The sequence below is a fragment of the Engystomops pustulosus genome, chromosome 11 (assembly GCF_040894005.1).
Source record: "Engystomops pustulosus chromosome 11, aEngPut4.maternal, whole genome shotgun sequence".
In the NCBI taxonomy this organism is placed as follows: Eukaryota; Metazoa; Chordata; class Amphibia; order Anura; family Leptodactylidae; genus Engystomops; species Engystomops pustulosus.
This window is the reverse complement of record NC_092421.1, coordinates 25,879,985-25,904,913: the sequence shown is the minus strand read 5'-3', so window position 1 is coordinate 25,904,913 and position 24,929 is coordinate 25,879,985. Positions and strand designations below refer to the sequence as shown.

At 47.0% G+C, this 24,929-nt stretch overlaps 1 long non-coding RNA gene across 2 annotated transcripts in view; it reads left to right on the top strand.

Annotated features, from left to right (window-relative positions):
- LOC140106223 (uncharacterized) overlaps positions 1-24,929 on the top strand; it is a 361,334-nt gene that overhangs the window by 232,344 nt on the left and 104,061 nt on the right. The gene's annotated exons all lie outside the window — the stretch shown is intronic.

The window sequence follows — 24,929 nt, the reverse complement described above, 5'->3', positions numbered from 1 at the left end:
AATGCAGCAGAAACTCATTTTTGTCGTGACAGTCTTTTACTGTATTTTACTTCACTTCAACAAGCACACAGCAATTTGCCTGTCACCCAGATGAATGAACGTAGGAATCCATGTTTTTGTGCCAACATGTGGCCATCATTATAGCAGCAGGCGTTTGGCATTGTGTTTTGCTGGAATGCTCATTTTTTTGTGATTAAGGATCCATGAATGATTCAAGGTTCTAGAGATAATAAAAAAGCTGTGTAGATATGTATCATCCCACGTTGAAAAGTAAAGCATAATTTGTATTATCATTAATTGTCAAGTTTTTGGAATAACCCATTAGCATTTTGACATGATAAAGATTATTTCGTTTTCTTTGCTGCAGTTCATCTTTTTAAATGCATAAAATTATTTAAACTATATATCAAACTGTAATTGAAGAATAGGTATCACAGTAAGGTATCAGGATTCGGGATGTATGGATCCACTGGACCATCGCGGGAAGAGGTACTAGCCGACACCTGGGACTGGAGTCTAAGTGGCACCTGGTCTTCACCAGAGCCTGCTTCAAAGTGGGTTGGACTTGCTGCGGCAGGATACCACCAGGTCGTTCCACAGGTGCAACTAACCCACGGTGGCAGCCGAGGTCGAGGTACCTTAACGGAAGTCTCGTGGTCAGGTCCAGGCACAGGGTCAGGTCAGGCGGCAGAGATGCAAGGTCAAGTCCTAGGACAAGGGGACGCGCACGGAGTGAGGCTGGGACTCGGGAGCGGGGACAGATGAAAGGTGCTGGCGCTGCGCCTGCGGGGTGCGAGGGGCACGGGTGAGCCCATGACCCGCGATATAGGTCGCTGGACCACCCATGAACTTAAGGCTATATTGACACGATCGTAGGGGGATGTAGATACACCTGCAAGCTTGCGGACGTACATATACATCCCCCATAGGCCTGCAATGGGCGCACAGAGTTGATTAGTCCGGTCTCCTTTTACATTATTCATCTGGAAAGAGCTAATATAGATTTAAGACTAGAGATGAGCGAGCACTAAAATGCTCGGGTGCTCGTTATTCGAGACAAACTTTTCCAGATGCTCGAGTGCTCGTCTCGAATAACGAGCCCCATTGAAGTCAATGGGAGACCCGAGCATTTTTCAAAGGGACCATGGTTCAGGAATAAAATGTGTTATTTAATTGAAAAAGAATGTCTTCTGATAAGTTAGCAGATGTATGCAAACATCTGCAATCTATTCTTTACTGTTCCGCGCGTATATTATCTCCCGACAAGTTATCAGATGTGAAGAACAGTGAAGAATAGAATAAAAACAGTGAACACAGGATCATTTAAGTGAAAAACGCAGTGAAAAACACAGTGAAGAATAGATTACAGATGTTCGGCACATCTGCTTACTTGTCGGGGTGATACGCTGTCCCGGGATCCGCTCCTCTTCTTCCACTGAAGTCTCCCCGTGCTGCCCGATGTCTCCCCCGCGCTGCCCGATGTCTCCCCCGCGCTGCCCGATGTCTCCCCCGCGCTGCCCGATGTCTCCCCCGCGCTGCCCGATGTCTCCCCCGCGCTGCCCGATGTCTCCCCCGCGCTGCCCGATGTCTCCCCCGCGCTGCCCGATGTCTCCCCCGCGCTGCCCGATGTCTCCCCCGCGCTGCCCGATGTCTCCCCCGCGCTGCCCGATGTCTCCCCCGCGCTGCCCGATGTCTCCCCCGCGCTGCCCGATGTCTCCCCCGCGCTGCCCGATGTCTCCCCGCGCTGCCCGATGTCTCCCCGCGCTGCCCGATGTCTCCCCCGTGCTGCCCGATGTCTTCCCCGTGCTGCCCGATGTCTCCCCCGTGCTGCCCGATGTCTCCCCCGTGCTGCCCGATGTCTCCCCCGTGCTGCCCGATGTCTCCCCCGTGCTGCCCGATATCTCCCCGTGCTGCCCGATATCTCCCCGTGCTGCCCGATATCTCCCCGTGCTGCTTGATGTCTCCCTGCTGCTTGATGTCTCCCTGCTGCCATTCCGCCCGTATCTTCCGACAAGTAAGCAGATGTGCCGAACATCTGTAATCTATTCTTCACTGTGTTCTTCACTGTCTTTTTCACTTAAATGATCCTGTGTTCACTGTTTTTATTCTATTCTTCATTGTTCTTCACTGTGTTTTTTTAATTAAATGCTCGATCTCGAGTAGGGGGAAATACTCGTCCGAGCAACGAGCCGTTTCGAGTACCTTAATACTCGAACGAGCATCAAGCTTGGACGAGTATACTCGCTCATCTCTATTTAAGACACAACACAGATTTATTACATTGAAATGAATGCTGCTCTATGCTACATATAACTGGTAAACTTTACTGTATATTTACATACAAGGTCTTTCAGGTCACTTTATATGAGTCCCCAGAGTTTGCAGAATAGATGACTAATTGCATACAAGTCATTTATTAGCATTATTCAAATTCTTCTGATTACTGTTCTCAAGACCTATGAGTTACATCCATCCTGCAATCATGTTGTCTGTGTACTTGTTCCTGCCGCTTTATACCTGTGAGTATAGAGTATGGATAATTTGCTGCTTTTGATTGCATTATGACACTGAGCTGCTCTGAGACTAAACTCTTCAGGACCAAAGCTATTCTTGAGAACTGAACAATTTGGGCCCAGTTTATTAAACTGGCTGCGCCAGTTATATGTCTACTTTGCACATGTATACTGGTACATGGGCAAAGTGTTTGCACATTTATTTATATATTTTTTATATTTATAAGTGTTTACTCCAGTTTGTGTCATGGCTGCATGGTGTCTGCAGCACCACCAAATTCTGCACCTCCCTATTGATAAATGGGGCCCATTATATCATATTTCTATGTCACAACTTTGCATCTGTATTGCTCTTTTATATCAAGAAGTGCATCTAAATGTGTCTTGAAAGTGTCACAGAATTCATAGCAAAATGCAGAAAACAGAATTTGTTTTTTTTATTCGGTAAGACTAAAAAGTTATTTAACTCAAATGTTATTATCTCAATGGAAACTTAAATCCTGCATAGATGGCTTAGATTTTCATGTGATGCATTTTAAAGGAAACCTGGCATCAGCATCATATTTTTACCTATGACAGGTTCCCATATCTTTTACAATTCCTAATCTGCTTTTATTAACATTACTGCTTAAACTCACTTTTAAAAGTATATAAAAGTATAAATAACAATAAAAAAAATAATCAATGGTGTGGAAGCAAGGGAGCTTCAGCTTGAAGGCAAATCCACACTACAAGAATTCTATACAAAAAATCAAATGCCAAGCTTCGGCCTTGAAGGTTCCAAAGGATCCAGATTCTTTCTTAAAGAGGACCCGTCACCCTTAACCCCTTCCCGATGCACGCCGTGCGCCGAGTCCCGGTGCATGGGCGCCACCATCTTGCCGCGGATCGTCGCTCCCCGATGACGTCACGGGGAGCGGCGATCTGTTGCCATGACATCTTTGGGTCTCACGAAGGCCCGAAGCTGTTTCTGTATCAATTCCTCACTGTTTTCTAGATCTCTTCTTGCTGTCCCGCTATAGAAAGCTTTTATGTTTACTTCCTGTGGACAGGAATCTGACCATGGTCACACAGGTCCGTGGCTCGTTAGTGTCACAGAGTAATCAGAGCTGTGTGATATAACGAGCCGCGCACCTGTGTGACCATGGTCAGATTTCTGTCCACCGGAAGTAAACTTAAAAGGTTTCTATAGAAGGACAGCAAGCAGAGATCTAGAAAACCATGCACAGCTCATTATATCACACAGGTGCACGGCTCGTTATATCACACAGTTCTGATTACTCTGTGACACTAACGAGCCACAGACCTGTGTGACCATGGTCAGATTCCTGTCCACAGGAAGTAAACATAAAAGCTTTCTATAGAATGGCAGCAAGCAGAGATCTAAAAAACAGTGAGGAATTGATACAGAAAGTATATTGGAAAATTTTGTTACTTTTTATTGTACAAACAAAAACTTTTATTTGCTGAAATGGGAATATCCCTTCAAGCTTAGGCCTACGCTTAAGGTTGACTTTATTTATCTAGATGGTAGTAGATAAATAAGTAAAAATGTAATTTTTGATTACTGACTGTGTTATGTTGTCTGAAATGTTCAGATGCTTAAATCTAATTAACGTGTGGCTGCAAAAAGACAGCTTGATGCTTTCATACAACCTTAAATGAGAAAACTCAACACTATAATGCAAATTAACCATGTAATAAGCGGTACATGATTCAGAAGGTCATGTCTGCACTGAACAAATTAAACCAATTTAGACAGCCTGGCCTTGGATAAACACTTACAATCAGGGTCCAGCAGAAGAACATGTTTTATTGCTGTTTTTATCAATGGGGCGAAATAGCACTTACAGAGAGTAGGTGTTCATCTGATTACAGTATTTTAGCATCCCAATGAAATATGTTGTTACTAGATTGCCGGATATGTACAGAAATAAAACTAGGAAAACTAGATCCCTGATTTACAACCTGGATATAGGCCGGTAATTACTGAAAATGCATACTCCTGAAGGTTCTTACATCTTGTTAGATTAAATATTCTCAATATTCTCTTATATTCTCAAGGAGAGACATGACTTTTGGAGTCAGAGGACATTATCAAGTGCACTTGTCTTATATATACTACATTCATTTATAAGTACATCTCTGTATGTCTCAGAAAAGAATAGCACAAAATCTCGTCCTGATGATAAGACTGCCATGCTATGTCATGAGTCCCTCTTAGTAAAGAGGGAAATATGAAATCTTAAATGTGTTCTCATGTAACCATTGGGTACGAAGAAACTCAAGGTACATCATGTAACCTAAGTGCCCTTCTTAATTCAATCCACATATATGCAAAAAATGGTTCAATTTGGACTCATCAGTGTAGAATTCAGATGGAGATGGTAAGGCCGGTTCCACACTTGCGAGTGTGATGCGATGAACTCGCATCACACTCGCAACGCATGCTGCCGGGAACGCATGGCCCGAACGCTGCACACCGGGAGTGAACTGACATGCTGAGTTCACTCCCGTGGTGCAGCGTTTGGGCCGTTTTTAGTTAGAGTGTTTTCAGATCGTTAAAAACACACGTGTTAAAAAACGCATTAGTTTTTTTTTAAAACGCATCAGTTTTTTGAAAACGCATGCGTTTTTTCCGTTTTTCCGAAATAGCGCAATAAAAAACGGACAAAAACGCATGCATTTTCAAAAAACGGATGCATTTTTTAACGCATGCGTTTTTAACTATGTGAAAACGCACTAACTAAAAACGGCCCAAAAACGGCCTAAAAACGCCACTTGTGTCTTCACTAGAGATGAGCGAGCACTAAAATGCTCGGGTACTCGTTATTCAAGACGAACTTTTCCCGAAGCTCGAGAGCTCGTCTCGAATAACGAGCCCCATTGAAGTCAATGGGAGACTCGAGCATTTTTCAAGGGGACCAAGGCTCTGCACAGGGAAGCTTGGCCAAACACCTGGGAACCTCAGAAAAGGATGGAAACACCACGGAAATGGACAGGAAAATGCAGGGGCAGCATGCATGGATGCCTCTGAGGCTGCTTAATCGCACCATTATGCCAAAATTATGGGCAACAGCATGGCCATGACAGAGTGACAGAATGAAGCTAGATAGCAGTTAAAACATCCAATAATTGACCCTGACACTATAGGGGACGGCATGCAGAGGCAGCGGCAGCAGGCTAGAGAGTGTCATGGCGACATACCCTGAATGGACTCAGGCTTCAAACCAATGGGTGGCAGAGAGGAACCGAAGGAGGTGAGCAAGAAGCGCTCAAATAATATCGGTACATGATAAAAGTTTGCCAGTATACTTTGTGGATTACACAGCAGGGTGGCGACAAAGTTAACATGGAAGCCATGAAAACAACCCAAAATTCTGCCTGACACAGCTCGTTTGATAAGGGGACCATGTATGGAGGCAGTGAACTAGTAGTAGATTAAAGGTGCTGCAGTTAAAACTATGTTAGTTGGATCTTGGCATGGAGCTGGCGCTCCGCTGCCAGGCGAGCTTTCGCCAATCCAAGCCCCTGTCTCTAGGCTACTCCCCAAACAGCACTTCTAAGAACCTTTTGTATAAGATCAAGTGTAGTAGCGTTCTTATAAGTTTGGGATATGGCGGGTGAGGGGAATGTAAACAGATGCGCAAGAAGCGCATGATGCGCATGGAGCTGGCGCTCCGCTGCCAGGTGAGCTTTCGCCAATCCAAGCCCCTGTCTCTAGGCTACTCCCCAAACAGCACTTCTAAGAACCTTTTGTATAAGATCAAGTGTAGTAGCGTTCTTATAAGTTTAGGATATGGCGGGTGAGGGGAATGTAAACAGATGCGCAAGAAGCGCTGAAATAATATCGGTAAATGATAAAAGTTTGCAAGTATATTTTGTGGATTACACAGCAGGGTGGCGACAAAGTTAACAAGTTTGATGTGGAATGCCCTGTAATAGCTCTTGGGCGGTGTGCCTTTTATCGCCTAGGCTCAGCAGTTTGAGCACCGCCTGCTGTCGCTTAGCGACGGCACTGCTGCTGTGCCTAGAGCTACCGACTGATGGCGCCATGGCCACGGATGGTAATTCGGAGGAGGAGGTGGTGGAGGAGGGGTGGGAGGAGGAGGAGGTATACTAGACCTTTGAGACCTGGACCGAGGTAGGCCCCGCAATTCTCTGCGTCGGCAGTATATGACCAGCCCCAGGGTCAGACTCGGTCCCAGCCTGCACCAAGTTAAGTGTAGTAGCGTTCTTATAAGTTTGGGATATGGCGGGTGAGGGGAATGTAAACAGATGCGCAAGAAGCGCATGATGCGCATGGAGCTGGCGCTCCGCTGCCAGGCGAGCTTTTGCCAATCCAAGCCCCTGTCTCTAGGCTACTCCCCAAACAGCACTTCTAAGAACCTTTTGTATAAGATCAAGTGTAGTAGCGTTCTTATAAGTTTAGGATATGCCGGGTGAGGGGAATGTAAACAGATGCGCAAGAAGCGCTGAAATAATATTGGTAAATGATAAAAGTTTGCAAGTATATTTTGTGGATAACACAGCAGGGTGGCGACAAAGTTAACAACTTTGATGTGGAATCCATGAAAACAACCCAAATTTGTGCCTGACACACCTCGTTTGATAAGGGGACGATGTATGGAGGCAGCTATATGGACGACTTTTGGAGGTAGCAATGGAGACAACGTGTGGAGGCTGCTATGGAGACAATTTAATTTGGATAGTGCCTGTATGTGGCAGTCCAAAAAAGTTTTCAAACCAGAGGAGCGGGTAGGTGGCCCTCCAGTAAAATGGAATAGATTGAGTGCCTGTATGTGGCAGTCCAAAAAAAGTTTTCAAACCAGAGGAGCAGGTAGGTGGCCCTCCAGAAAAATTGAATAGATTGAGTGCCTGTATGTGGCACTCCCAAAAAATGTTTAAAACAGAGGACCGGGTAGGTGGCCCTCCAGAAAAATTGAATAGATTGAGTGCCTGTATGTGGCACTCCCAAAAATTGTTTAAAACAGAGGACCGGGTAGGTGGCCCTCCAGAAAAATTAAATGCATAAAGTACTATAGCTAGAGCCAGTGGGCCCTGTCAAAAAATAGCCAGTTTCCTCTGCTTTACTGTACAAAGAGGAGGAGAAGGAGGAAAATGAGGAGGAGGAGGAGGAGTGGATAAATTATTCAGGTTGAGCTTCCTTCACCTGGTGGAGATTGGAAATTATGAGAAATCCAGGCTTTATTCATCTTAATAAGCGTCAGCCTGTCAGCGCTGTCAGTCGACAGGCGTGTACGCTTATCGGTGATGATGCCACCAGCTGCACTGAAAACCCGCTCGGACAAGACGCTAGCGGCAGGGCAGGCAAGAACCTCCAAGGCATACAGCGCCAGTTCGTGCCACATGTCCAGCTTTGAAACCCAGTAGTTGTAGGGAGCTGTGTGATCATTTAGGACGATGGTATGGTCAGCTACGTACTCCCTCACCATCTTTCTGTAAAGATCAGCCCTACTCTGCCGAGACTGGGGACAGGTGACAGTGTCTTGCTGGGGTGACATAAAGCTGGCAAAAGCCTTGTAAAGCGTACCCTTGCCAGTGCTGGACAAGCTGCCTGCTCGCCTACTCTCCCTCGCTACTTGTCCCGCAGAACTACGCACTCTGCCGCTAGCGCTGTCAGAAGGGAAATACTGTTTCAGCTTGTGAACCAGGGCCTGCTGGTATTCATGCATTCTCACACTCCTTTCCTCTCCAGGGATGAGAGTGGAAAGATTTTGCTTGTACCGTGGGTCCAGGAGAGTGAACACCCAGTAATCGGTGCTGGAATAAATTCTTTGAACGCGAGGGTCACGGGATAGGCAGCCTAGCATGAAATCTGCCATATGCGCCAGAGTACCAACGCGTAAGAATTCACTCCCCTCACTGGCCTGACTGTCCATTTCCTCCTCCTCCAACTCCTCCAACTCCTCTTCTTCTGCCCATACACGCTGAACAGTGAAGGACTCAACAATGGTCCCCTCTTGTGTCTCGCCAACATTCTCCTCCTCTTCCTCCTCATCCTCCTCCACCTCCACCTCCTCCGATATGCGCTGAGAAACAGACCTAAGGGTGCTTTGGCTATCAACAAGGGAATCTTCTTCCCCCGTCTCTTGTGACGAGCGCAAAGCTTCCGACTTCATGCTGATCAGAGAGTTTTTCAACAGGCCAAGCAGCGGGATGGTGAGGCTGATGATGGCGGCATCGCCACTGACCATCTGTGTTGACTCCTCAAAGTTACTCAGCACCTGACAGATATCAGACATCCACGTCCACTCCTCATTGTAGACTTGAGGAAGCTGACTGACCTGACTACCAGTTCTGGTGGAAGTTGACATCTGGCAGTCTACAATCGCTCGGCGCTGCTGGTAAACTCTGGATAACATGGTCAGTGTGAATTCCACCTCGTGGACACGTCGCACAACAGTCGGTGAGCGGGCAGTTGGAGGCGGCGCTGCGCTGCCCTGAGAGTGGCAGCATCTGTGCTGGACTTCCTGAAATGCGCACAGATGCGGCGCACCTTCGTGAGCAAATCAGACAGATTGGGGTATGTCTTGAGGAAACGCTGAACTATCAGATTTAACACATGGGCCAGGCATGGCACATGTGTCAGTCTGCCGAGTTGCAGAGCCGCCACCAGGTTACGGCCGTTGTCACACACAACCATGCCTGGCTTCAGGTTCAGCGGTGCCAGCCACAGATCAGTCTGCGCCGTGATGCCCTGTAATAGCTCTTGGGCGGTGTGCCTTTTATCGCCTAGGCTCAGCAGTTTGAGCACCGCCTGCTGTCGCTTAGCGACGGCACTGCTGCTGTGCCTAGAGCTACCGACTGATGGCGCCATGGCCACGGATGGTAATTCGGAGGAGGAGGAGGTGGGGTGGGAGGAGGAGGAGGCATAGTAGGCCTGAAACACCTGGACCGAGGTAGGCCCCGCAATCGTCGGCGTCGGCAGTATATGACCAGCCGTAGGGTCAGACTCGGTCCCAGCCTCCACCAAGTTAACCCAATGTGCCGTCAGCGATATATTGTGGCCCTGCCCGGCAGCACTCGTCCACGTGTCCGTGGTCAGGTGGACCTTGTCAGAAACGGCGTTGGTCAGGGCACGGATGATGTTGTCTGACACGTGCTGGTGCAGGGCTGGGACGGCACATCGGGAAAAGTAGTGGCGGCTGGGGACCGAATACCGAGGGGCGGCCGCCGCCATGAGGTTGCGAAAGGCCTCGGTCTCTACTAGCCTATAGGGCAGCATCTCCAGGCTAAGCAATCTGGAGATGTGGACATTAAGGGCTTGGGCGTGCGGGTGGGTTGCACTATATTTGCGTTTCCGCTCCAGCGTCTGTGGTATGGAGAGCTGAACGCTGGTGGATGCTGTGGAGGATCGTGGAGGCGACGATGGGGTTTTTGTGGCAGGGTCCTGGGCAGGGGGCTGACTATCAGCTGACACAGGGGAAGGAGCAGTGGTGTGCACGGCCGGAGGTGAACGGGCTTGTTGCCACTGAGTGGGGTGTTTAGCATTCATATGCCTGCGCATACTGGTGGTAGTTAAGCTAGTAGTGGTGGAACCCCTGCTGATCCTGGTTTGGCAAATGTTGCACACCACAGTCCGTCGGTCATCCGGTGTTTCCTTAAAGAACCTCCAGACTTCTGAAAATCTAGCCCTCGCCGCAGGAGCCCTCGCCACGGGAGCTTCACTAGTTGACACATTTGGCGCTGATGCACCAGCTCTGGCCCTGCCTCTCCGTCTGGCCCCACCACTGCCTCTTCCAACCTGTTCTGGTAGAGGACTCTCCTCTGTCTCAGAAGCACTGTGTTCACCCGGCCTATCAAGCCAGCTTGGGTCTGTCACCTCATCATCCTCCGATCCCTCAGTCTGCTCCCCCCTCGGACTTCCTGCCCTGACAACAACTTCCCCACTGTCTGACAACCGTGTCTCCTCATCGTCGGACACCTCTTTACACACTTCTTCCACTACGTCAAGAAGGTCATCATCACCCACAGACTGCGACTGGTGGAAAACCTGGGCATCGGAAAATTGCTCAGCAGCAACCGGACAAGTGGTTTGTGACTGTGGGAAGGGTCCAGAAAACAGTTCCTCAGAGTATGCCGGTTCAAATGCCAAATTTTCCTGGGAGGGGGCAGACTGGGGGGGAGGAGGCTGAGGTGCAGGAGCTGGAGGAGTGCCGATTTCGGTGACATGGGTGGACTGCGTGGAAGACTGACTGGTGGACAAATTGCTCGAAGCATTGTCGGCAATCCACGACATCACCTGTTCGCACTGTTCTGGCCTCAACAGTGCTCTACCACGAGTCCCAGTAACTTCAGACATGAACCTAGGGAGTGTAGCTCTGCGGCGTTCCCCTGCTCCCTCATAAGCAGGTGGTGTCTCACCCCGCCCAGGACCACGGCCTCTGACCCCTGCAGTAGTTGGACGCCCACGTCCCCGCCCTCGTCCTCTACCCCTAGCCCTCGGGTTAAACATTTTTAAAATGAGAGTTATAACTTTAATTTTTTTTTAACTTTTTTTTGTGTTTTTTTGTTTTTTTTGGTGTTTTTTAGTTTTTAAAACCAAACGATGCTATCCTATTGCTATGGCTATTTTCTAGCCAAGTATGAAAGCACACTACTATGCCAGATGAGATGACGCTGAGTTATTAAACAAAATAAACGTAAAATAAAAAAGGAAATGGCAGACTGTGCCTAATTGAAATCCAACCCCTAATAAATTTTCCCACTTCGGTCTTTGCAATGGATATGTGCGTCACTAAGCGCAAAACACAGCGGTCGCAAGTCTCACTACAAATTGCTCACAATTTGCTAGTAGATGCACTGCAGCAAGTACAGCCACCAGCAGATCAACCAGAAATCAAATATATATAACGCTACTGTAGGCGTAAGTAAGCCGTTTGGATTCTCCTATGGCTATTTTCTAGCCAAGTATGAAAGCACACTACTATGCCAGATGAGATGACGCTGAGTTATTAAACAAAATAAACGTAAAATAAAAAAGGAAATGGCAGACTGTGCCTAATTGAAATCCAACCCCTAATAAATTTTCCCACTTCGGTCTTTGCAATGGATATGTGCGTCACTAAGCGCAAAACACAGCGGTCGCAAGTCTCACTACAAATTGCTCACAATTTGCTAGTAGATGCACTGCAGCAAGTACAGCCACCAGCAGATCAACCAGAAATCAAATATATATAACGCTACTGTAGGCGTAAGTAAGCCGTTTGGATTCTCCTATGGCTATTTTCTAGCCAAGTATGAAAGCACACTACTATGCAAGATGAGATGACACTGAGTTATTAAAAAAATAAACGTAAAATAAAAAGTAAATGGCAGACTGTGCCTAATTGAAATCAAACCCCTAATAAATTTTCCCACTTTGGTGTTTGAGGTGGATATGTGTGTCACTAAGAGCTAAACACAACGGTAGCAAGTCCCCCTGCAAATTCCTCACAATATGGTACTAGCTGCAAATAAAAAAAAAAAAGTATAACGTTATTGTAGCCCTAAAAAGGGCTGTTGGGTTCTTGGAGAATCACTCCTGCCTAACAGTAAGCTAATAGAACACCCTAACACTTTCCCTGACCAGCAGAAGCTCTCTCCCTAGCGGCATCCAGACACAGAATGATCCGAGCAGCGCGGGCAGCGGCTAGTCTATCCCAGGGTCACCTGATCTGGCCAGCCAACCACTGCTATCGACGTGTAAGGGTACCACGTCATGCTGGGTGGAGTGCAGAGTCTCCTGGCTTGTGATTGGCTCTGTTTCTGGCCGCCAAAAAGCAAAACGGCGGGAGCTGCCATTTTCTCGAGCGGGCGAAGTATTCGTCCGAGCAACGAGCAGTTTCGAGTACGCTAATGCTCGACCGAGCATCAAGCTTGGACGAGCATGTTCGCTCATCTCTAGTCTTCACCCTAAGAGTGGGGAAAAAGTCCTAATTCCGGGATATGAGGAAAGAATTGATATGTTTTTATGCTATAAAACTGTTTGGTTAATGAATTAACAAAAAAGATGCAAATCCACATCAAAATACAATACAAAAAAAAACCAAATATACTTTCTGCTTCCTTATTTGCAGCCACAAAGTGCATTAGGCTTAAAAAGGGTTGGACACTTTACCTCATGTTTTTTGTGTGTGTGTGGGGGGCAGGATATTAGGTAATTTACCTTTTTACATCTATTAAACATTTTGCTCCACTTTCTTGATATGTGAAGTGAAGCCTCAGTCAGACATTCCTGTCCAAAAAATGGCTGCAGATGCAGGCTCATGTGATCTCTATATGTCCGTGAACATTCGCCAGTTAGAGATCACATGACCCTCCGTCTGCGGCCATTTTATGGTCAGGAATGTCTGGCTGATGAGGTAAAAGACAGGAGGCTTCACTTTACATATCAAGAAAGCTGAGCAGAACTATTAATAGATGTGTATTGGTAAATTACCTAATATCCTGCCCCCTCACACTTATGCACACATTACAAAAAACATGAGGTAAGTGGTCAACCCCTTTAAGCCCATATTCCTTCACATCTTCTGTAAAGAAGGTCCATTACAGAGGCAATTTACCTCACAGCTAGTGCACAGTTCTGTTCTATGGAACAGGAATTATGAGAGGTGCTTATATTTTAACCAGTGAATCGGCCAGGATTTACCACAGAAAAATTATTTTAATAATCTGCAGACGCCAGTACAGTATACACAAGTAGCAGCCATCCAAGGTAAGTATGACTCAATTTAGACTCGAGCAAAAGCAGTATCAGCCAATCATGTTATATCTCACAAAGTTACAAAGTTTATATCCCATATAAATGATTACTGTGATGTATAATAGTCAGAAGAGACGTTTTTAGTCATTCTTACATGGAAATATCTTTTAGCAATCCTAAAGTCATTGTCTGATTAGAAATAAAGTGTTAGGCCCCTTCCACACTTGCGTTTTTCACGCGCTTGTTCTGCGCGTGCTTTTGACGCGCAGAACTTGCATAGCACTCTGACCCATTATAATCAATGGTTTTTTCAGACTTGCATTTTTTTTCCACGCACAAACGCACGTTTTTTTTTAACACACGTTTAAATCTCAGCATGCTCTACTTTTGCAAGTCACGATCGTGAAAAACGCACCATACAAGTCTATGGAGATGCGTCAAAAACGCATTGCACTCTGAGACACATACAAGTGCAATGCGTTTTTCACGCATCAATTGCCGTAGAAAAGATAGAGCTCAGTCTATCATGCATTATCTGCGCATGAGAAACGCATTGAAATTGCATTGAAAATGCATTAAAAACTCGCGTGAAAAACTGAGACACTAAACAAACTCTGACTGAAAACTAATTGAACACTCATGAAAAATGTCAGTTTTTCACTGACCAAACCCTGATCGCACCCTGATCAGAGTCTGACGTGATCTGCAACGCAAGTGTGGAAGGGGCCTTATGTGTGCATGAAAAACGCATTGAAATTGCATTGAAAATGCACATGAAAAACTGAGACACTGAACAAACTCTGACGGAAAACTGATTGAACTGCAACGCAAGTGTGGAAGAGGCCTTACCAGAACATAAGGAAATACGTTACAAGTATTATCAATGCCAACTTACTTTCTGCATTAATGGAGGAGAGATCTGAAGGAACGCTGTGGTAAATTTCCAAAGAAATTGCTGCTCTGTCTGGAAAAAAGTCCCGGATGGACTGAACCGAGTGATCCATTCACAAAATGTCATGGGTGAGCAGAATACAGGCCATCGTAGTGTTTAGTTCAGTAGAATCACAGAATTATTGCTAAATAATGTTTTTGAGGAAATGGTTTATGGAAAGGAATTTCTGTCGTCTATGGGTCTCTATAGTTTCAGGGAGTATAACTGGGATTATCACCTCATGTGCATCTAAATACAGGTAGCCTGAAACAACCTTTCTTTACCAGGGCACAATATAATCAAGGCCCTGCCCTTGTACTTGAGTAGTATCAGTATCTACCTTAGGCCCCTTCCACACTTGCGTTGCAGATCACGTCAGAGTCTGATCAGGGGGCGATCAGGTTTTGGTCAGTGAAAAACTGATATTTTGCATCAGAGTTCAATCAGTTTTGTTCAGTGTCTCAGTTTTTCATGCACATTTTCAATGCAATTTCAATGCGTTTTTCACCCGCAGAAAATGTGCGTAAAATGGACTCAGGACTGAGCTCTATCTTTTCGATGGCAATTGATGCGTGAAAAACTCATTGCACTTGCATGTGTCTCAGAGTGCAATGCGTCTTTGATGCATCTCCATAGACTTGTATGGTGCATTTTTAACGCGCGTGACTTGCAAAAGTAGAGCATGCCGAGATTTAAACGTACGTTAAAAAAAACATGCGTGTGTGACAAACGAATGCAAGTCTGAAAAAAACCCATTGATTATAATGGGTCAGAGTGTAATGCAAGTTCTGCGCATCAAAAGCACGCGCAGAACACGCGCGTGAAAAACGCAAGTGTGAAAGGGGCCTGAGATGCGTTTTTGATGGGTCTCCATAGACTTGTATGGTGCATTTTTTACGCGTGTGACATGCAAAAGTAGAGTATGATGAGAATAAAACGTGCGTGTGTGTGTGAAAAAAAATGCAAGTCTGAAAAAGCCCATTGATTACAATGGGTCAGATTTTGATGCAAGTTTTGCGCGTCAAAAGCATGCGTGAAAAACGCAAGTGTAGAAGGGGCCTTAAGAGAAAATTTTACCACAGAAATTAACAAAAGTTTCTAATATATCAATACTGTAGTTGTCCCCATCTAAAGACTTAATTCACCTCTCCATTTCAGCATGTGTGTAGGGTGTCTTTTATTAAACCCCCTATATTAGCCCCTTACCTCTGCACCTGTTTTCTACATTACAGAACAGGCCATTTTTTCAGTAAGTCACAATAGCTGTCACCATAGCTGTATTTTTTTTTTTTTCAAGACAAAGTGTAGTTTTTAATAGCATATTTTAGGTTTCGTCCAACTACCAGTGAACTTTTATTAAACCTTTCTGTGCAGTATAGTTAAAAAAGAATGCAAATCTGAAGTAGTTTTTCATAATAATTTACTTTCTTTATCGTCAATCCTGACTAACATAAAATTTGTGGGGAACATTTTAAGCTAGGGGCTGTGGGGGGCATAACATACTCGAGCTATAGGGGACATTATATACTGGGGGCTGTGGTGGACATATCATATTGGGAGCTGTGGGGGACATTATATTTGGGAAGCTGTGCAGAAGATTGAATACTGGGGGCTTTGGTGGACATTATGTAGTGGTTGTGTGGATTATTTAGTGTGGAGTCATTTTTTAGTTTAGGGGCAATAGCAGAGGCCATGGGTATTAGAGGGGTATTCCCATCAGGGAATTTACATTTAATTAAATTCATTTCTTCAATTGGATGTTAATTAGAGATGAGCGAACATGCTCGTCCGAGCTTGATGCTTGGTCGAGCATTAGGGTACTCGAAACTGCTCGTTGCTCGGACGAATACTTCGCCCGCTCGAGAAAATGGCAGCTCCCGCCGTTTTGCTTTTTGGCGGCCAGAAACAGAGCCAATCACAAGCCAGGAGACTATGCACTCCACCCAGCATGACGTGGTACCCTTACACGTCGATAGCAGTGGTTGGCTGGCCAGATCAGGTGACCCTGGGATAGACTAGCCGCTGCCCGCGCTGCTCGGATCATTCTGTGTCTGGATGCCGCTAGGGAGAGAGCTGCTGCTGGTCAGGGAAAGCGTTAGGGTGTTCTATTAGCTTACTGTTAGGCAGGAGTGATTCTCAAAGAACCCAACAGCCCTTCTTAGGGCTACAATAACGTTCTACTTTTTTTATTTTAATTTGCATCTAGTACCATTTTGTGAGGAATTAGCAGGGGGACTTGCTACCGTTGTGTTTAGCTCTTAGTGGCACACATATCCATAGCAAAGACCGAAGTGGGAAAATTTAGTAGGGGTTGGATTTCAATTAGGCACTAACTCAGTGTCATCTCATCTGGCATAGTAGTGTGCTTTGATACTTGGCTAGAAAATAGCCATAGGAGAATACAAAGAGCTTACTTACGCCTACAGTAGCGTTCTATATATTTGATTTCTGGTTGATCTGCTGGTGGCTGTACTTTCTGCAGTGCATGTACTAGCCAATTCTGAGCAATTTGTAGTGAGACTTGCGACCGCTGTGTTCTGCGCTTAGTGACGCACATATCCATAGCAAAGACCGAAGTGGGAAAATTTAGTAGGGGTTGGATTTCAATTAGGCACTAACTCAGTGTCATCTCATCTGGCATAGTAGTGTGCTTTGATACTTGGCTAGAAAATAGCCATAGGAGAATACAAAGAGCTTACTTACGCCTACAGTAGCGTTCTATATATTTGATTTCTGGTTGATCTGCTGGTGGCTGTACTTTCTGCAGTGCATGTACTAGCCAATTCTGAGCAATTTGTAGTGAGACTTGCGACCGCTGTGTTCTGCGCTTAGTGACGCACATATCCATAGCAAAGACCGAAGTGGGAAAATTTAGTAGGGGTTGGATTTCAATTAGGCACTAACTCAGTGTCATCTCATCTGGCATAGTAGTGTGCTTTGATACTTGGCTAGAAAATAGCCATAGGAGAATACAAAGAGCTTACTTACGCCTACAGTAGCGTTCTATATATTTGATTTCTGGTTGATCTGCTGGTGGCTGTACTTTCTGCAGTGCATGTACTAGCCAATTCTGAGCAATTTGTAGTGAGACTTGCGACCGCTGTGTTCTGCGCTTAGGGACGCACATATCCATAGCAAAGACCGAAGTGGGAAAATTTAGTAGGGGTTGGATTTCAATTAGGCACTAACTCAGTGTCATCTCATCTGGCATAGTAGTGTGCTTTGATACTTGGCTAGAAAATAGCCATAGGAGAATACAAAGAGCTTACTTACGCCTACAGTAGCGTTCTATATATTTGATTTCTGGTTGATCTGCTGGTGGCTGTACTTTCTGCAGTGCATGTACTAGCCAATTCTGAGCAATTTGTAGTGAGACTTGCGACCGCTGTGTTCTGCGCTTAGTGACGCACATATCCATAGCAAAGACCGAAGTGGGAAAATTTAGTAGGGGTTGGATTTCAATTAGGCACTAACTCAGTGTCATCTCATCTGGCATAGTAGTGTGCTTTGATACTTGGCTAGAAAATAGCCATAGCAATAGGATAGCATTGTTTGGTTTTAAAAACTCCAAAAAAAACAAAAAACACAAAAAAAAACAAAAAACACAAAAAAAAACAAAAAACACAAAAAAACCCCAAAAAAAGTTAAAAAAAAAAAAAAGTTATAACTCTCATTTTAAAAATGTTTAACCCGAGGGCTAGGGGTAGAGGACGAGGGCGGGGACGTGGGCGTCCAACTACTGCAGGGGTCAGAGGCCGTGGTCCTGGGCGGGGTGAGACACCACCTGCTGATGAGGGAGCAGGGGAACGCCGCAGAGCTACACTCCCTAGGTTCATGTCTGAAGTTACTGGGACTCGTGGTAGAGCACTGTTGAGGCCAGAACAGTGCGAACAGGTGATGTCGTGGATTGCTGACAATGCTTCGAGCAATTTGTCCACCACCAGTCAGTCTTCCACGCAGTCCACCCATGTCACCGAAATCGCCACTCCTCCAGCTCCTGCACCTCAGCCTCCTCCCCCCCAGTCTGCCCCCTCCCAGGAAAATTTGGCATTTGAACCGGCATACTCTAAGGAACTGTTTTCTGGACCCTTCCCACAGTCACAAACCACTTGTCCGGTTGCTGCTGAGCAATTTTCCGATGCCCAGGTTTTCCACCAGTCACAGTCTGTGGGTGATGATGACCTTCTTGACGTAGTGGAAGTGTGTAAAGAGGTGTCCGACGATGAGGAGACACGGTTGTCAGACAGTGGGGAAGTTGTTGTCAGGGCAGGAAGTCCGAGGGGGGAGCAGACTGAGGGCTCGGAGGATGATGAGGTGACAGACCCAAGCTGGGTTGAGAGGCCGGGTGAACACAGTGCTTCTGAGACGGAGGAGAGTCCTCGACCAGAACAGGTTGGAAGAGGCAGTGGTGGGGCCAGACAGAGAGGCAGGGCCAGAGCTGGTGCATCAGCGCCAAATGTGTCAACTAGTGAAGCTCCCGTGGCGAGGGCTCTTGCGGCGAGGGCTAGATCTTCAGAAGTCTGGAGGTTCTTTAAGGAAACACCGGATGACCGACGGACTGTGGTGTGCAACATTTGCCAAACCAGGCTCAGCAGGGGTTCCACCACTACTAGCTTAACTACCACCAGTATGCGCAGGCATATGAATGCTAAACACCCCACTCAGTGGCAACAAGCCCGTTCACCTCCGGCCGTGCACACCACTGCTCCTTCCCCTGTGTCAGCTGATAGTCAGCCCCCTGCCCAGGACCCTGCCACAAAAACCCCATCGTCGCCTCCACGATCCTCCACAGCATCCACCAGCGTTCAGCTCTCCATACCCCAGACGCTGGAGCGGAAACGCAAATATAGTGCAACCCACCCGCACGCCCAAGCCCTTAATGTGCACATCTCCAGATTGCTTAGCCTGGAGATGCTGCCCTATAGGCTAGTAGAGACCGAGGCCTTTCGCAACCTCATGGCGGCGGCCGCCCCTCGGTATTCGGTCCCCAGCCGCCACTACTTTTCCCGATGTGCCGTCCCAGCCCTGCACCAGCACGTGTCAGACAACATCATCCGTGCCCTGACCAACGCCGTTTCTGACAAGGTCCACCTGACCACGGACACGTGGACGAGTGCTGCCGGGCAGGGCCACTATATATCGCTGACGGCACATTGGGTTAACTTGGTGGAGGCTGGGACCGAGTCTGACCCTGGGGCTGCTCATATACTGCCGACGCCGAGGATTGCGGGGCCTACCTCGGTCCAGGTGTTTCAGGCCTACTATGCCTCCTCCTCCTCCCACCCCTCCTCCACCTCCTCCTCCGAACTACCATCCGTGGGCACGGCGCCATCAGTCGGTAGCTCTAGGCACAGCAGCAGTGCCGTCGCTAAGCGACAGCAGGCGGTGCTCAAACTGCTGAGCCTAGGCGACAAAAGGCACACCACCCAAGAGCTATTACAGGGCATCACGGCGCAGACTGATCTGTGGCTGGCACCGCTGAACCTCAAGCCGGGAATGGTTGTGTGTGACAACGGCCGTAACCTGGTGGCGGCTCTGCAACTCGGCAGACTGACACATGTGCCATGCCTGGCCCATGTGTTAAATCTGATAGTTCAGCGTTTCCTCAAGACATACCCCAATCTGTCTGATTTGCTCACGAAGGTGCGCCGCATCTGTGCGCATTTCAGGAAGTCCAGCCCAGATGCTGCCACTCTCAGGGCAGCGCAGCGCCGCCTCCAACTGCCCGCTCACCGACTGTTGTGCGACGTGCCCACGAGGTGGAATTCAACACTGACCATGTTATCCAGAGTTTACCAGCAGCGCAGAGCGATTGTAGACTGCCAGATGTCAACTTCCACCAGAACTGGTAGTCAGGTCAGTCAGCTTCCTCAAGTCTACAATGAGGAGTGGACGTGGATGTCTGATATCTGTCAGGTGCTGAGTAACTTTGAGGAGTCAACACAGATGGTCAGTGGCGATGCCGCCATCATCAGCCTCACCATCCCGCTGCTTGGCCTGTTGAAAAACTCTCTGGTCAGCATGAAGTCGGAAGCTTTGCGCTCGTCACAAGAGACAGGGGAAGAATATTCCCTTGTTGATAGCCAAAGCACCCTCAGGTCTGTTTCTCAGCGCATATCGGAGGAGGTGGAGGAGGAAGAGGAGGAAGAGGAGGAGAATGTTGGCGAGACACAAGAGGGGACCATTGTTGAGTCCTTCACTGTTCAGCGTGTATGGGCAGAAGAAGAGGAGTTGGAGGAGTTGGAGGAGGAGGAACAGGAACTGGACAGTCAGGCCAGTGAGGGGAGTGAATTCTTACGCGTTGGTACTCTGGCGCATATGGCAGATTTCATGCTAGGCTGCCTATCCCGTGACCCTCGCGTTCAAAGAATTTATTCCAGCACCGATTACTGGGTGTTCACTCTCCTGGACCCACGGTACAAGCAAAATCTTCCCACTCTCATCCCTGCAGAGGAAAGGAGTGTGAGAATGCATGAATACCAGCAGGCCCTGGTGCACAAGCTTAAACAGTATTTCCCTTCTGACAGCGCTAGCGGCAGAGTGCGTAGTTCTGCGGGACAAGTAGCGAGGGAGAGTAGGCGAGCAGGCAGCTTGTCCAGCACTGGCAAGGGTACGCTTTACAAGGCTTTTGCCAGCTTTATGTCACCCCAGCAAGACACTGTCACCTGTCCCCAGTCTCGGCAGAGTAGGGCTGATCTTTACAGAAAGATGGTGAGGGAGTACGTAGCTGACCATACCATCGTCCTAAATGATCACACAGCTCCCTACAACTACTAGGTTTCAAAGCTGGACATGTGGCACGAACTGGCGCTGTACGCCTTGGAGGTTCTTGCCTGCCCTGCCGCTAGCGTCTTGTCCGAGCGGGTTTTCAGTGCAGCTGGTGGCATCATCACCGATAAGCGTACACGCCTGTCGACTGACAGCGCTGACAGGCTGGCGCTTATTAAAATGAATAAAGGCTGGATTTCTCAGAATTTCCAATCTCCACCAGGTGAAGGAAGCTCAACCTGAATAATTGATCCACTCCTCCTCCTCCTCATTTTCCTCCTTCTCCTCCTCTTTGTACAGTAAAGCAGAGGAAAATGGCTATTTTTTGACAGGGCCCACTGGCTCTTGCTATAGTACTTCATGCATTTAATTTTTCTGGAGGGCCACCTACCCGGTCCTCTGTTTGAAACAATTTTTGTGAGTGCCACATACAGGCACTCAATCTATTCCATTTTTCTGGAGGGCCACCTACCCGGTCCTCTGTTTTAAAAAATTTTTGGGACTGCCACATACAGGCACTCAATCTATTCCATTTTACTGGAGGGCCACCTACCTGCTCCTCTGGTTTGAAAAATGTTTGGGACTGCCACATACAGGCACTCAATCTATTCCATTTTACTGGAGGGCCACCTACCTGCTCCTCTGGTTTGAAAAATGTTTGGGACTGCCACATACAGGCACTCAATCTATTCCATTTTACTGCAGGGCCACCTACCTGCTCCTCTGGTTTGAAACATTTTTGGGACTGCCACATACAGGCACTCAATCTATTCCATTTTACTGGAGGGCCACCTACCTTCTCCTCTGGTTTGAAAAATGTTTGGGACTGCCACATACAGGCACTCAATCTATTCCATTTTACTGGAGGGCCACCTACCTGCTCCTCTGGTTTGAAAAATTTTTGGGACTGCCACATACAGGCACTCAATCTATTCCATTTTACTGCAGGGCCACCTACCTGCTCCTCTGGTTTGAAACATTTTTGGGACTGCCACATACAGGCACTCAATCTATTCCATTTTACTGGAGGGCCACCTACCTGCTCCTCTGGTTTGAAAAATGTTTGGGACTGCCACATACAGGCACTATCCAAATTAAATTGTCTCCATAGCAGCCTCCACACGTTGTCTCCATTGCTACCTCCAAAAGTCGTCCATATAGCTGCCTCCATACATCGTCCCTTTATCAAACGAGGTGTGTCAGGCAGAAATTTGGGTTGTTTTCATGGATTCCACATCAAAGTTGTTCACTTTGTCGCCACCCTGCTGTGTTATCCACAAAATATACTGGCAAACTTTTACCATTTAGGGATATTATTTCAGCGCTTCTTGCGCATCTGTTTACATTCCCCTCACCCGGCATATCCTAAACTTATAAGAACGCTACTACACTTGATCTTATACAAAAGGTTCTTAGAAGTGCTGTTTGGGGAGTAGCCTAGAGACAGGGGCTTGGATTGGCGAAAGCTCGCCTGGCAGCGGAGCGCCAGCTCCATGCGCATCATGCGCTTCTTGCGCATCTGTTTACATTCCCCTCACCCGCCATATCCCAAACTTATAAGAACGCTACTACACTTAACTTGGTGCAGGCTGGGACCGAGTCTGACCCTGGGGCTGGTCATATACTGCCGACGCAGAGAATTGCGGGGCCTACCTCGGTCCAGGTCTCAAAGGCCTACTATACCTCCTCCCACCCCTCCTCCACCTCCTCCTCCTCCGAATTACCATCCGTGGGCATGGCGCCATCAGTCGGTAGCTCTAGGCACAGCAGCAGTGCCGTCGCTAAGCGACAGCAGGCGGTGCTGAAACTGCTGAGCCTAGGCGATAAAAGGCACACCGCCCAAGAGCTATTACAGGGCATTCCACATCAAAGTTGTTAACTTTGTCGCCACCCTGCTGTGTAATCCACAAAATATACTTGCAAACTTTTACCATTTAGGGATATTATTTCAGCGCTTCTTGCGCATCTGTCTACATTCCCCTCACCCGCCATATCCTAAACTTATAAGAACGCTACTACACTTGATCTTATACAAAAGGTTCTTAGAAGTGCTGTTTGGGGAGTAGCCTAGAGACAGGGGCTTGGATTGGCGAAAGCTCGCCTGGCTGCAGAGCGCCAGCTCCATCCCAAGATCCAACTAACATAGTTGCAGCACCTTTAATCTACTACTAGTTCACTGCCTCCATAATAATAATAATAATAATCTTTATTTATATAGCGTCATCATATTCTGTAGCGCTTTACAAATCATTGGAAACAAATACAAATGTAATGTAACAGAGCACAACATTTGTATGGAACAACAGGAGTGAGGTCCCTGCTCGCCAGAGCTTACGGTTTATGAAGATGATGGGGTAACACGAGGTAAAAGAATATTTAATGGTCAAGCCATTCTTCTTAGGGAATAGAAAAAAATATAATAAATGGAATTGCTGTCGCTTGAACCACTCAGCCGTCATCTTATATACCAGGTCCAGGGTGAATGGGACTGCAGAGAAGTCTGGTGCCTGTTGGTTGCTGGATAACAGATGGGAGGACGACACAGGACGGGTTAGTAGAAGAGTTAAAACTTCATGCAGTTAATGAGTGTTATAGGCTTGCCTAAAGAAATGGGTTTTAAGAGCACGTTTGAAACTTTGGAGGTTAGGTATTAGTCTGATAGTCCGGGGCAGAGCATTCCATAGAATTGGTGCAGCTCTAGAGAAGTCTTGGAGACGCGAGTGGGAGGTCCGCACTAGGGTAGAGGTTAATCTAAGATCACTGGCGGATCTAAGAGCACGGGTTGGGCGATAGACTGAGATAAGAGAGGAGAGGTAGGGGGGTGCAGCATTATACAGAGCTTTATGGATGAGGGTTATTATTATTTTAAACTGTATTCGAAAGGAGACTGGCAGCCAGTGCAGCGACTGGCATGAACTGTAAGCATACATGGTCCCCTTATCAAACGAGCTGTGTGAGGCAGAATTTTGGGTTGTTTTCATGGCTTCCATGTTAACTTTGTCGCCACCCTGCTGTGTAATCCACAAAATATACTGGCAAACTTTTATCATGTACCGATATTATTTGAGCGCTTCTTGCTCACCTCCTTTGGTTCCTCTCTGACACCCATTGGTTTGAAGCCTGAGTCCAATTAGGGTATGTCGCCATGCCACTCTCTAGCCTGCTGCCGCTGCCTCTGCATGCCGTCCCCTATAGTGTCAGGGTCAATTATTGGATGTTTTAGATGCTATCTAGCTTCATTCTGTCACTCTGTCATGGCCATGCTGTTGCCCATAATTTTGGCATAATGGTGCGATTAGGCAGCCTCAGAGGCATCCATGCATGCTGCCCCTGCTGTTTCCTGTCCATTTCCGTGGTGTTTCCATCCTTTTCTGAGGTTCCCAGGTGTTTGGCCAAGCTTCCCTGTGCAGAGCCTTGGTCCCCTTGAAAAATGCTCGAGTCTCCCATTGACTTCAATGGGGTTCGTTATTCGAGACGAGCACTGGAGCATCGGGAAAAGTTCGTCTCGAATAACGAGTACCCGAGCATTTTAGTGTTCGCTCATCTCTAATGTTAATAAACAAAATGTTCCTGTGTGAAGATAATTTCTCATAAATGTAGTCATGTTGACCCTTAGAAATGAGAGAGCTTCCTTGGATACGACCACCTCACACTCTGGCAGCGGTGGCCAGACTTGCGTTATAGAGTCCTGCCGGACACGAGGATTCAGCAATCATTATCATAGGACGGCTGCAGGACATGCAGTAACTCCCGGACATTTCATATACAAAAACTTTTCGTTTCTTTGTGCAATCACTGCAGCAGAGGTGGCCGTATCCGAGGAATCTATCTCGTTTCTAAGGGACCATATCAGTACATTAATGAAAAATTATCTTCACACAGGAACATATTTTTTAATAACATCTAATTGAAGAAATGTTTATATATGGCAGATTAATGAAACTGAATATGAGTGCCCAGACGAGAATACCCCTTTAAGTTTGGATTGTATTATAACATGTCAGGCCAA